Source organism: Oratosquilla oratoria, chromosome 36 (genome assembly GCF_046742065.1).
Source record: "Oratosquilla oratoria isolate Oo_2021 chromosome 36, ASM4674206v1, whole genome shotgun sequence".
NCBI classification, from domain to species: Eukaryota; Metazoa; Arthropoda; class Malacostraca; order Stomatopoda; family Squillidae; genus Oratosquilla; species Oratosquilla oratoria.
Genome location: NC_134812.1, coordinates 42,976,661 through 42,988,689, shown reverse-complemented (window position 1 = coordinate 42,988,689; position 12,029 = coordinate 42,976,661).

Sequence of the window (12,029 nt, the reverse complement as noted above, 5' to 3'; positions counted from 1 at the left end):
ACAAAATTCATAAATTTATACCTAATCGTTCATCCACTCGAGACATTTCCTCTCCACAAAATTGATAGGAACCATGATTTTCGTAACAAAAAAGTTTCGCGACCAGCCTTTAAGTCCTAATTTCCTAACACCCTTATATATGCGAGGGAAAGCCAAAAGAGGATGAATGACATAGATTCCGACCCTCCCCCCAGCCTGCCCCTGGCCTAGATGTGCCGCTACTCGAGCCATTACTTTTACTCCTGTGAAAGAGATATACGTTGAGTTTACTTCCAGATATGTAAATATCACGTCCTCCGAAACCCTGTTCAAGCCCTGCAAGGAAATATAAGGTCCCTTGGCGCCGCCTATCTCCCAAAGTCTTTGGAATAGGTTCCCCTTTCCTTTCTCTCTTTCGGCTCCTTCTCTCTCTCTCTATTTCTCTTCTTCTACTCATTTTCCTCTTCCTTTACCTTACCCTCTGCCTTTTCCTCTCTCTCTCTCTCTCTCTCTCTCTCTCTCTCTCTCTCTCTCTCTCTCTCTCTCTCTCTCTCTCTCTCTCTCTCTCTCTCTCTCTCTCTCTCTCTCTCTCTCTCTCTCTCTCTCTCTCTCTCTCTCTCTCTCACACACACACACACACACACACACACACACACACACACACACACACACACACACACACACACACACACACACACACACACACACACACACACACACACACACACACACACACACTCTTCCGTTTTGCTTCTGCCCTCCCTCTTGCTCTCCCTCTCTCTCTTTCTCTTTCTCCCTCTTCCCCTCTTTTTCCTTTTCCCTCTTACTCTTCCCCCTCTTCTCCTTATTACTCTTCCTCTCCTTTTTATTAAGTTTGTTTTCCTCTAGCAACTACCTTTTCTTTCCTCTTTTCTTTCTTCCTTGTTTCTTCCTCTGTGTTTCCCAAGGAGGCCGTGCTCCGATAGAGTATGTATATAGAGTCCGCTGCAGTTTCGCATGATGTCTATATTAATATCGTTTAGGCTTTCATACCAACAAACACCTGTACTCCTACAAGTTTCTACAGACTATAGGTACCTTAAGCTTCTTTCATGGTATTTATTCATAAGCAATCTCCGTTGTTACATCGTACAAACAATACCAAACATCTTTCGCATCTTTGTAAAGAATACTTACAACCCCAATTTTTTTTTTTTTTTTTTTTTTGCTTCTCGTTATACCTCTACTCCTACTCGAACTTTTTATCTCTTACCTCTCTACTACTTCTAGAATTTTAATAGACAAGATCAAAATTTGCCTAATGCCGTTTTCGAGTGTGATTGTTTAGCCTCTTAGCGAGAACGCCGGTTTCTTTTTTTTTTCTGAATAAAATTCAAATGAAGTTGACAGAGATATTTTGGATCCAGCCCGGATCTCTGAATCCCAGCTCCTCGGGGTTCCATTTCCTGGATGGAGTTGAGGATGTTTACGGTTTTTTGAAGATGGAGAAGGCATGTAGGCTTCTTTATAATGTGTGTCTTGCAGGAGCACCACTTGCTGATACCCGTCATTGGCGCGGTGATCCAGAATAATTCGCTTTCCACATTGAAAGAGTTTAGTCAAAATTCCCAATATACAAAAGGTAAACATAGTCAATGGCGACCTTCTAGAGTAAATTTCTCAAAGACATCTTCCCATCAAACCCAATGATTCTATCAATAACAGCTTATACATCACGTCATGGCAACATCTTCTTCATAGCTGCCCCTGATTGGTTGTTATGATAAGCGTTTGAGGTCAACAGCCAATCAGATTCAATTATGATGAAGATAATGCACTGACGGGAGATTTATATTCTACATGGCGTAAGTGCCGGGAGGAGCTATAGTGTACGAAAGAAGAAAGGAAATAGCGACCCCGGAGGCACCATTCTCTTGAGATTTCTTCGTGTAATAGACGAAGGAACTTCTGGAAGTTCTAGAAGATATATCATTTTCTAGAGACACCATCGTAGCTGGAAACCGTCTAGAAAAAAGAGACAGTGGCTTCCTTATGCTGAAAGAAAAGGAAATGGTAATCTCGGAGACAATTCCCAAAAGACCACCATCTAGTAGATAAAGAACCTCAGAAAAAAGACTGGTTTTCTTATTCCGCTAGAAAAAAAAAATACAACCTGGACGATCTTAAAAAAAAAAAAAAAAGGTTCTTTTTTACTGATTGATGAAGAATTTGTGACTTCTTTGAATTTTTTTTGCAGAATATTCTTTTTATCTTATAAGCAAGATAGCTTCTGGAAAACAGAGCAATGGCTTCCTCATATGTTGTTATAAGAAAATAAAAAAAAATGTGTCCTCGAAGATAAAATAGTCCAAGAACTTCTTTCCAATATACAAAGAACCCTCAAAAAGATTGATAGAAGTTTCTGTATATTTTTCTTCCGAGAAAAGAAACTCCAGGAAGAGTTTGGTGAGGACTGAACTCTTTCAATGTATATATATATATATATATATATATATATATATATATATATATATATATATATATATATATATATATATATATATATATATATATATATATCACTCTTAACCTCTCCTATTCCTCCTTTCTACTGCCTTCCTCAAAAATCTTTTTTACCACCTCTATATCTCCACCTCTTTGGTGCGATACTGTTTTCAAGAAAAAAGTATTAGTTATCATCGGTAAAACACGAGCCGGAACAAAGATTGGCAAAATATGTCACTGTATCAAACATTTCAACATTCTGTGTGATTTCAAGAGTGTTCACAGAACTATTAGATGAAACAGGTACTTGATTTAGTTTTGCCTCAAACCAGACAAGTTTCATTCAGTGTCAGAGAAGACATTTATCTAAGTCTAATATCTAAGAATAACTAAAAAAAAATGACTCCCGGCTGTCTTTTAATGAACCCGGGTGTATGTTTGTCCCCCCCACTGAACCGGCAAAAAGGGACACGCGTGTAAAAAAAAAGGAGGCCAACAAATCTTACGATTAGATCACCAGGAACAATGCCTTTAAAAACCGAAGCCGACAAAAAGAAGCGTCAAAGACATTTTTGGAAGTGGGTTACAGGTACTCGGAAAATTTCAAAAGCCGCTTTACAAAATTATAAGAGTTTGAGTTGCCAACTACGGAATGAACATGCCCAAACTTTTTCCAATCTTATACCAGGCTGTCAAAAAAAATTGTGTTAAGGAATCTGTGCGGGAATTTCATCGAAAGGTGATTAAGTTCAATAATTCTCTACGAAACAACAAAGATTTTCAATATTCCGATGAAATGTTTAACAGTCTTGAACTTTTTGATGGACAAATTGAAGACAGTGTTTCTGAAGGTTTTATGAAACATTACTTTGTCGAGTAAAACTGGGCGTAGCCCGGGCGCGAAGCGCCCCGCGAGCGAAGCGAAGCGAGCAGCGCCGCAGGCCAAGCACCCACGGCTGCGCCGTGGGTGGCGAAGCCAGGTGCTTGTTAATACAATTCGAAATAAACTTTCCGTAATTTGGGTAGCCTCATTACCATTTGCGGAAACACCCCTGTAAGCATAAGGGAGAAGTTAGCCATCGAAATGCCAGTTCTTCTTCTTCTTCTTCGCGTTCTTCTTCGCGTTCTTCTTCGCGTTCTTCTTCGCGTTCTTCTTCTTCTTCTTCTTCTTCTTCTTCTTCTTCTTCTTCTTCTTCTTCTTCGCGTTCTTCTTCTTCTTCTTCTTCGCGTTCTTCTTCTTTACGTTCTTCTTCGCGTTCTTCTTCTTCTTCTTTACGTTCTTCTTCGCGTTCTTCTTCTTCTTCTTCTTCTTCTTCTTCTTCGCGTTCTTCTTCGCGTTCTTCTCGGCCTCGGGGCGGAACCCCAACACGGGATCCCCAGCACGGGATCCCTATCGTGGGATTAGAGCGCGGATCGCTGCGGCCGTAGCCCGCTGTTTGCGCAGCCCAGCCCCCTGCGAAGTCGGGGAGGGCGAAGCCCGCGGCTTGTAACCTTGAGAAATTAACTCTCTTAGGGTAGAATCAAGCAATTTTATTCACCTTTAGTGAGACCTTTCGGTTACAGTGTTAAAATCATCTCGATGAATACCGTAAGCTCTTATTGTATGGGTACGTAACACATCATGACAGTGACGAACAACCACTTGTCCAGTGAAGACTGCGAAGACTTTGTCGATGGAGGCCCATCTCACGAGAGAACCCGAAACGGAGCCTGTATGTGGTTGGTCCTATGGTACAACGTTGGAGAGGAATATTGCCCTTTTATTGCCTTGAATGGTGTCATGCTAAGACTTTGTCGATGAGGCCCATCTCACGAGAGGACCCGAAACGGGAGCCTGTATATGGTTGATCCTATGGTACGACGTCGGAGAGGAATATTGCCCTTTTATTGTCTTGAATTGTTGTCAACCGTCTCAACTTCTTAGAGGTGAGAACCCAAGAGGCTACCACTCGATCTCTTCACTAATACCGAAGCCCATGGGATTTCTCTTTTCCACTTTTTTCACTTTATTCATAAGTGGGGTGGGACGAGTCTCACTACCGTCATTAAACAGAACCCAGGAACGAAAAAAAAAAAAAAACAATTAGAAAAATGTCACTATAATTATTGTGACACTCATTAAAACGCTAGTAATTCTGTGTTGATGAAAGTGATCAGAATGAGATACCAAACAAATGACCAGTATCGTTGCCATAGGCGTGATCTTAAGACTCCAAACACCAGTAACCAGTAACGAGTGACCAGTAACCAAAGAAGGATCGACAAGAGTCAATACCTAACCTTCTCTTCCTAATGGAAGATGACACAGAAATAGAGCCCTGCTTTCTTAACACAATTCTTTCTAGAGAGATCTATGGAACCGCTCAAGTCCCGTTGCCAGCTGCCATATGGTAGCGGGTTTGCGATCAGGAAAACTATTGACAATAAATGATTGATTGACCATCCACATATTACCACCATTCCGTACGTAAACAAAAGAATAATCCAAATCATCAACTGTCAAAAGAAAATTAACCCTCTATCTCATCCCTTACTTTTCTCCTCCTCCTCCTCCTCTTCCTTTCCCTCCTCCTCCTACTCCCCTTGCATATATCCTCTTCTTCCTCTTCCTTCTCCTCCTCCTTAGTCATCATCATCATCATCATCATTATCATCATCATCGTCGTCGTCGTCGTCGTCGTCATTGTCATTGTCATTGTCACTTTCATTGTCATTGACATTGTCATTGTCACTATCATCATCATCATCATCATCATCATCATCATCATCATCATCATCATCATCATCATCATCATCATCATCATCATCATCATCATCATCATCATCATCATCATCATCATCATCATCATCATCATCACCACCACCACCACCACCACCACCATCACCATCATCATCATCATCATCATCATCATCATCATCATCATCATCATCATCATCATCATCATCATCATCATCATCATCATCATCATCACCATCATCATCATCATCATCATCATCATCATCATCATCATCATCATCATCATCATCATCATCATCATCATCATCATCATCACCACCACCACCACCACCACCATCATCATCATCATCATCATCATCATCATCATCATCATCATCATCATCATCATCATCATCATCATCATCATCATCATCATCATCATCATCATCATCATCACCGCCACCACCACCACCACCATCATCATCATCATCATCATCATCATCATCATCATCATCATCATCATCATCATCATCATCATCATCATCATCATCATCATCATCACCACCACCACCACCACCACCACCACCATCATCATCATCATCATCATCATCATCATCATCATCATCATCATCATCATCATCATCATCATCATCATCATCATCATCATCATCATCATCATCATCATCATCATCATCATCATCATCATCTTCTTCATCATCGTCGTCGTCGTCGTTGTCGTCGTCATCGTCATCGTCATTGTCATTGTCAGTGTCATTGTCATTGTCATTGTCATTGTCATCATCAGTGTCATTGCCATCGTCATCATCATCATAACCATCACCATCATCATCACCATTATCACATCATCACCATCATCACCTCATCACCATCATCACATCATCACCATCATTACATCATCACCATCATCATCCTTTACTCTTTCCTCACCTTTCCCGCTTCCTCTCCTCCCGCCTGTTCTCCCATCCCACTCCTCTTCCAATCTCCCCCACTCCCCCACCAACTCTGCCTCAACACAGACAGACTCTGCCTCGGAGACCACAAAACCGTAATTACTTTTGTTTCTCTTACTTTCTATCAGACCCTTTGCCAGAGAGATGGTGTCCTTTCACCAGAAGACGCCCAGTGATGCACAGTGGTTCCCAGGCAAGGCGGGCGGTGTTCACTTGGATCTAAAAGACGTTTTGGTGTTTCCTGTTGTTCAGTGGGGGCAAGTCAATGCGTACCATCGTTCCAACATTTTTTTTAATAGGTGATGCCAATACACCTAGATCCTCTACGAAAAAAAAATATATATCAACCGTTGCTACGATGACGTACTATAAGGACTTTTTTCTTGGCTAGTCCCAGATGATTTCATTAAGCTAAAGGAGGAATCCCGTGCTGAGGGGGGCTATGCTGGGAAGTTGTTAAAAACTGGGTACCTTTACCGTTAATACTCTGAGTTGGGTTAACAATTTTTTTTTATATTCTAGTTAAGAAGGCTGGCTGAGAAAGCTCGCTGGCTGAGCGGGTACGTCGTTACTTGCGGCGAAGGTCGAGGGGATGGCGTTTCGAATCCTGCCACCGGCGAAGTTGAACCAAGGGTATGATTCATTAAATTCCACGCTAGAAAGTCCTCTGTGAGGGACACCGTCCTAGCCTTCCAATGGGAGGAGTTTGTGACGTTAAACCATATCATCATTAAGAAGGTATTAATAATGAGTCTTCGTCGAAACCCATAAAACTTCGGGGTGGGGGAAAGACGAAGAAAACAAAAAGATATCAGTGTACCATTAAGATGCGTTTGATTTTCAAGTCCCTATCGTTACTAATGACTATTATGTACCCTGGCTGTTCCAACACACATGGTAAAGGTGTCCCTATCTCGGCACCTCCTGGTGGATGTGTGTACTGGTGGTGTAACCGGAAGTGTGTAGATCTCGCAATCGCTTATATGTGGGTTCGAATCCCGCACATTTCTCCGATACCCAGCAGTGACTATTACCTACCCCAACAGTCCAAGCGCATAATAGAGCAAAGGTGACGGCTTCGGCCGCAGCTAGTCAGCACCTCCTGACGTAACATCCTCATCGCCACCTGATGGACTCACAAAGACAACCCTTTGTTATTTTTTTGAGCTCCTGGTTACAATGAGGTAACTTAAGGTTTTTATTCTAGCTGCCTCCAGACGATTTTAATCCGTTAAGGTGACACTGAATGAGGTTAAGAATATTGCAGTTAATCGCTGTGCGTGGAGACCTACTCCAAATATTCTATTTTAGCTAACACTCTACTTGGAGAACACTACAAGAGCGAGAAGACTAAGACTCCCTCGTTTAACTTCTTCATAGAATAAAACGAAAAAACATAGAGACTGAACATCTTCACACCAGGCTTAATGACCCCCTTATGGGTCGATAGCCTTAAAATGAATAAATAAATAAGTAGATAGATAAATAAATAAATAAATAAATAAATAAATAAATAAAAACAAAAATTCTTGTCTTCGACGATGTGGCATACTCCAGAAATTTTATTCTGGCTAGTATCAGGCGTTTTTGTTCAGATTAAGGAACAGGGCTCCTTAGCGCGATTACTCAAATGTTTATTTTATTATGGCTTACTCTTGATGGTTTTATTTACCTTAATGGTGGGTAACTATAACAAGGCTGATCTTTTCCACCGACCCCCACGCTACGATAATACCCTTCAATTCGTTTGTTCTTGGAGGTGTCGATATATCTATGTAATGAATCTAGAAAGTCGCTAGAAATAATGCTTGTTGCTGGACAACACGTTAAAAGTCAAATCTGTTTAGTGATAACCAAAATGCACTCTTTCTGTGATTCCCTCATTCCAAAACTTTTCGTACTTTCCCTTTTATTTTGGATCCTACTAGACATTTTCATTCCTCTCTTGGGCGGTCCACGGGTAGCAAAGGGAGCTAAAAACGCAATTAAACGGGTTTCGTCTTTTCTTTTTAATCTGTCTCCAAAATATTCCATTCGTCTCCGCAGTCTTCTTTAGTAGCAAAGGTATTAAACTGAAGGAATAATTTTGTTTATGTAGTCTGTCTCCCTCCAGCCTTGAACGATGAATAATGAAATGTGCGAAAGATAATGAAATAGACCACTTACTCCTTCTAAACTTCATTCTTTTTTTTAGTAATTTTCGCCTTCAAAGGATATGCTCTGGTCAACGAAAGTTGATTTTTATCGTTTTAGAAGTAAATTCTAAGTATTAAAACGTTACAGAATTACAAGATTTGATTTTGCTGACGCCAGACGATTCTATTCAGCTCAAGAGAACCTTCTGGAAGGTTCTTTAAATGTATATTGGGAAACAAAAAATCTAATGGCTTAACACCTTTCAGCGCAATGCAGTCTTTTGTTGGTTTCGTTCTAGCTGACGTCCAGCGACTTAATTCAACTTTGGCCGGTGCCACACTATCCGACGGCCGGCACCAGATACGACCAAATGTTGGGCAAGTTCAATTAGCTTAATTAATAAAATCACCTGGCGATAACTAGAACTTTACATAACGACCACCATCTCCCCCTGGTTAAGATATTATTATAATCTTTCGAGTCTAATGACTCATAAGGGAGACTTTGCCATGATCAACAGGCGCCGACAGACAGTGTGACACAGTCCTTTGGACCATCGTCGCATTAAAGGACGACCAAGGTGGTGAAGTCGCCGCTATTTTCTTGGTTTCTTTGATCAAGGAGCAAAAGATCAAAGGTCAACCAGTACGGCAGACTACATCAAAGAAGAAGAATTATTTAAAGAACGACGCCGATATCCTCTTGATATACTCAAAGATTTTAGTCTATTTTGTTCCACCACTTTGAACGAGTGATTGATTTTGTCCTGGCCGAAGACGTAAGACGATTTCATCCAGCTGAGGTGAGGGTCGTAGTGGTGAAGGATGAAGACCATCTTGAACTCTGGTTTAATCTCAATGAGAAGCTGAAATATCCCTCTTGCTTGAAGATAAGTTTGCGCATTTACTTCGTTATTTCTATCTCAATTGACCAGATGCTTTTGTTCAGCTGAGGGCTGTTCCTCAGACACTTCTGGTTAAATATGCAAATACGACTTCCGTTGCAGGGCAAGTGATGTAGTTTTATATCAATTGAGTTATGGTAATTTCTATCGTGAGATAAATTGTATCAACTCCAAAGCATTTGAAAGGTTATTATATAGCACTACCCCCCTTCACTCTTCACCAAAAATAAAACCAGTGTTAAGGCACAATTCAGTTAGCACAGTCTAATGATAGCTGCAACACCTTGAGTGTGGCAGAAAGTTCCCTCAAGTGAATAAGATTATTTCGCAACAGCTAGGACAAACGCATGAATCAAATAGCGCATCATATCATTTAAGTTGTTCCTTATGTTGTTCCTTATATGGGGTCAAGGAAAGGCAGAGTTTTTGTCTCGTAGGCAAAAGGACATCTCTGTTTTTACGACAACTGTAGCATCAAGTGTAGAATAAAAAGTACTGAATTGGGGGAAATAACAAGAGAAACCTTTTGTGCTGGAAATCCCTGAAGAACGACTGGACTATGAGTTGAAAGAAAAAAAAAAAGAGTTTGATTGGTCAATAACAAAGAAAATCTCGTCATTTTCGAAAGACCTCCAGAAGAACTGGATTCTAGAATACCAAGGAGACCCAGAGATAGAGGTATCTAGAGGAGTATTAGATTATGATATGAGGGGTAATCTAAGAGCTCCAAATACCCCAAGAAGCTCTGAGATACCATGTAACCTAGAAATACATAACAGGAAAAACCTGGTGACCTTACATGACCTGAGAAAGTACTGTATTGTTACAAAGAAGGAGCATAAACCCCGCTTCAATGAGTGTGAGAAAAACAACAGATCTAACTAATCAGGCAAAGCTGTCCTCTCAGACATGCTGAAACAGTAATATAAGTTTAAAGAATTTGAAATGCTGAACTACGACACAATAGAAAGGACCTTATGAATTAAAAAGACTTCAATTAGTGCCTGGTTCTGGGAAGGCATAGTCTCTCATAAGGTATAAAACAGCTCCTTATCATCGGTGTTTACAATCCACATTTTGTTTGGCTTTATGTGATATGTTGGAAAAACATATACACCCAATCTATGCTAGCCTTGCTAAGGCACCCATGGAGAGCTGGAGGTAAAGATTAGACGAGTTCTTTGTAAAGACCTCAGTTTCTGAACCAACTTTAATTATTTGATGTTTCTCCTGCGCCAGAGTCGGGATCTATGGCGACTCCTACCTCTGAACCTATTGTAACCGTTTGACGTCACCCGTGTATTCGTAAGAAATTTCAGTGTTAATTATTCATTATAGTACCTACGTCAGAGCCGGCTGGTGATTACTTTTTTATATCTACTCCTACTATGAATATATGAACTCACATCCACGTTAGGGTTATGTCTGGGTCGGACCCTTGACCCAGTCGGATCATGTAAAAGTCTGAGCCGCGCCAGGATCGTGAAGACTACTTCTGAATCTATTTTGACCATTTGACGTTTCACCTACGAAATATTTTTGACGTTACTGGTGAGAAATATAGTAACACATTTGTAAATCACAACTAGCACATTTGTAAATCACAACTAACACCACAGTTGGACGAAAGAAAGCGAAACTATATATTTCGATTGCTAACTGAAGAGGATTGCAGTTAGCAATCGAAATATATAGTTTCGCTTACTCAACTCTTTCTTTCGTTCGAATGTGGTATTAGTTGTGTAGCTTTACACTTCGGCTGTAGGCCGCCAGACACGTCAAAGTCGGAATTTTTTGACGTTTTGTACCTCTAGACTTACAGCAATCATTTGGTGTCACATTTAAACCAATCGCGTGAGAATGATAATCGTTATTACAACTCCCATTTATGAATCTCCTGTGACTCTCTACGTCAGAATCACGAATAGTGATCATTTAACACCATATCACCTTCTAGAGTATTCAATGCATGTTTTACTTAGTCCACATTTTGTAAACTTTAGTGATATCCATACGGACCAGATTCACTTACCATTATTTTATGACTTTAGACTGGTCTCCACTCAAAAATAAATTCTCACTTTGAATTTCTACCATCTTTCCGTTCTGCCACCCTCCTTGAATCTTTCCCTCATCAACTCAACTTTTTTGGTGCGATATTGTCCCCAAAGTATAGAAACGCCAGTAATTATCGACAAGATTTACCATCACAAATGCGTCGGAGACTAATTTGGTAATACACGTACACTAGCCCTCGCTAGAGCCATGTCCGACGCCAAACTCTCGTCAGAATCGAACTTTTTCTTGACGACTTTTACTTCTGACTGTGTTGGAACCCTATGACGTCACACGTATGTCAGAGTCGGAGTAAGAAAGAATATGATCTTTTGTTTCTGTGAAACTACTCGAAAACTACTATATCTGAACCTACCGACCGTAATTCTTTGACGTCATACCCCCGTCACGTTCAAGGCAACTCGAAGAATTGGACACAGAGTGGAAAAAAAAAGAGAAAACGACTCGATTTTGTGTCTTTCCAGCGAGATAAAACAGCAAGCAGACGAAAGCGCGGCCTCGAGGTCTCACCGCACGGAAACGAACTTGCAACAATCTTTATGAAATTCCAATGGAGAAATTATTCAGCTGCCGACACAAATAAATGCTCCATCGACGGACTTACGTCCTTCCACGCCCTCCCACCACCATCCACACCTGGAGGCATTTTCCCTTTCATTCCGTCTGTCGGCAACTGATTTTTATTCATTTTCGCAGGAACACGTAGGCAGGGAGTAAATTACAGGCTTTCTAGATGAACCCCTTCCAAACCAGGTGGCACTTT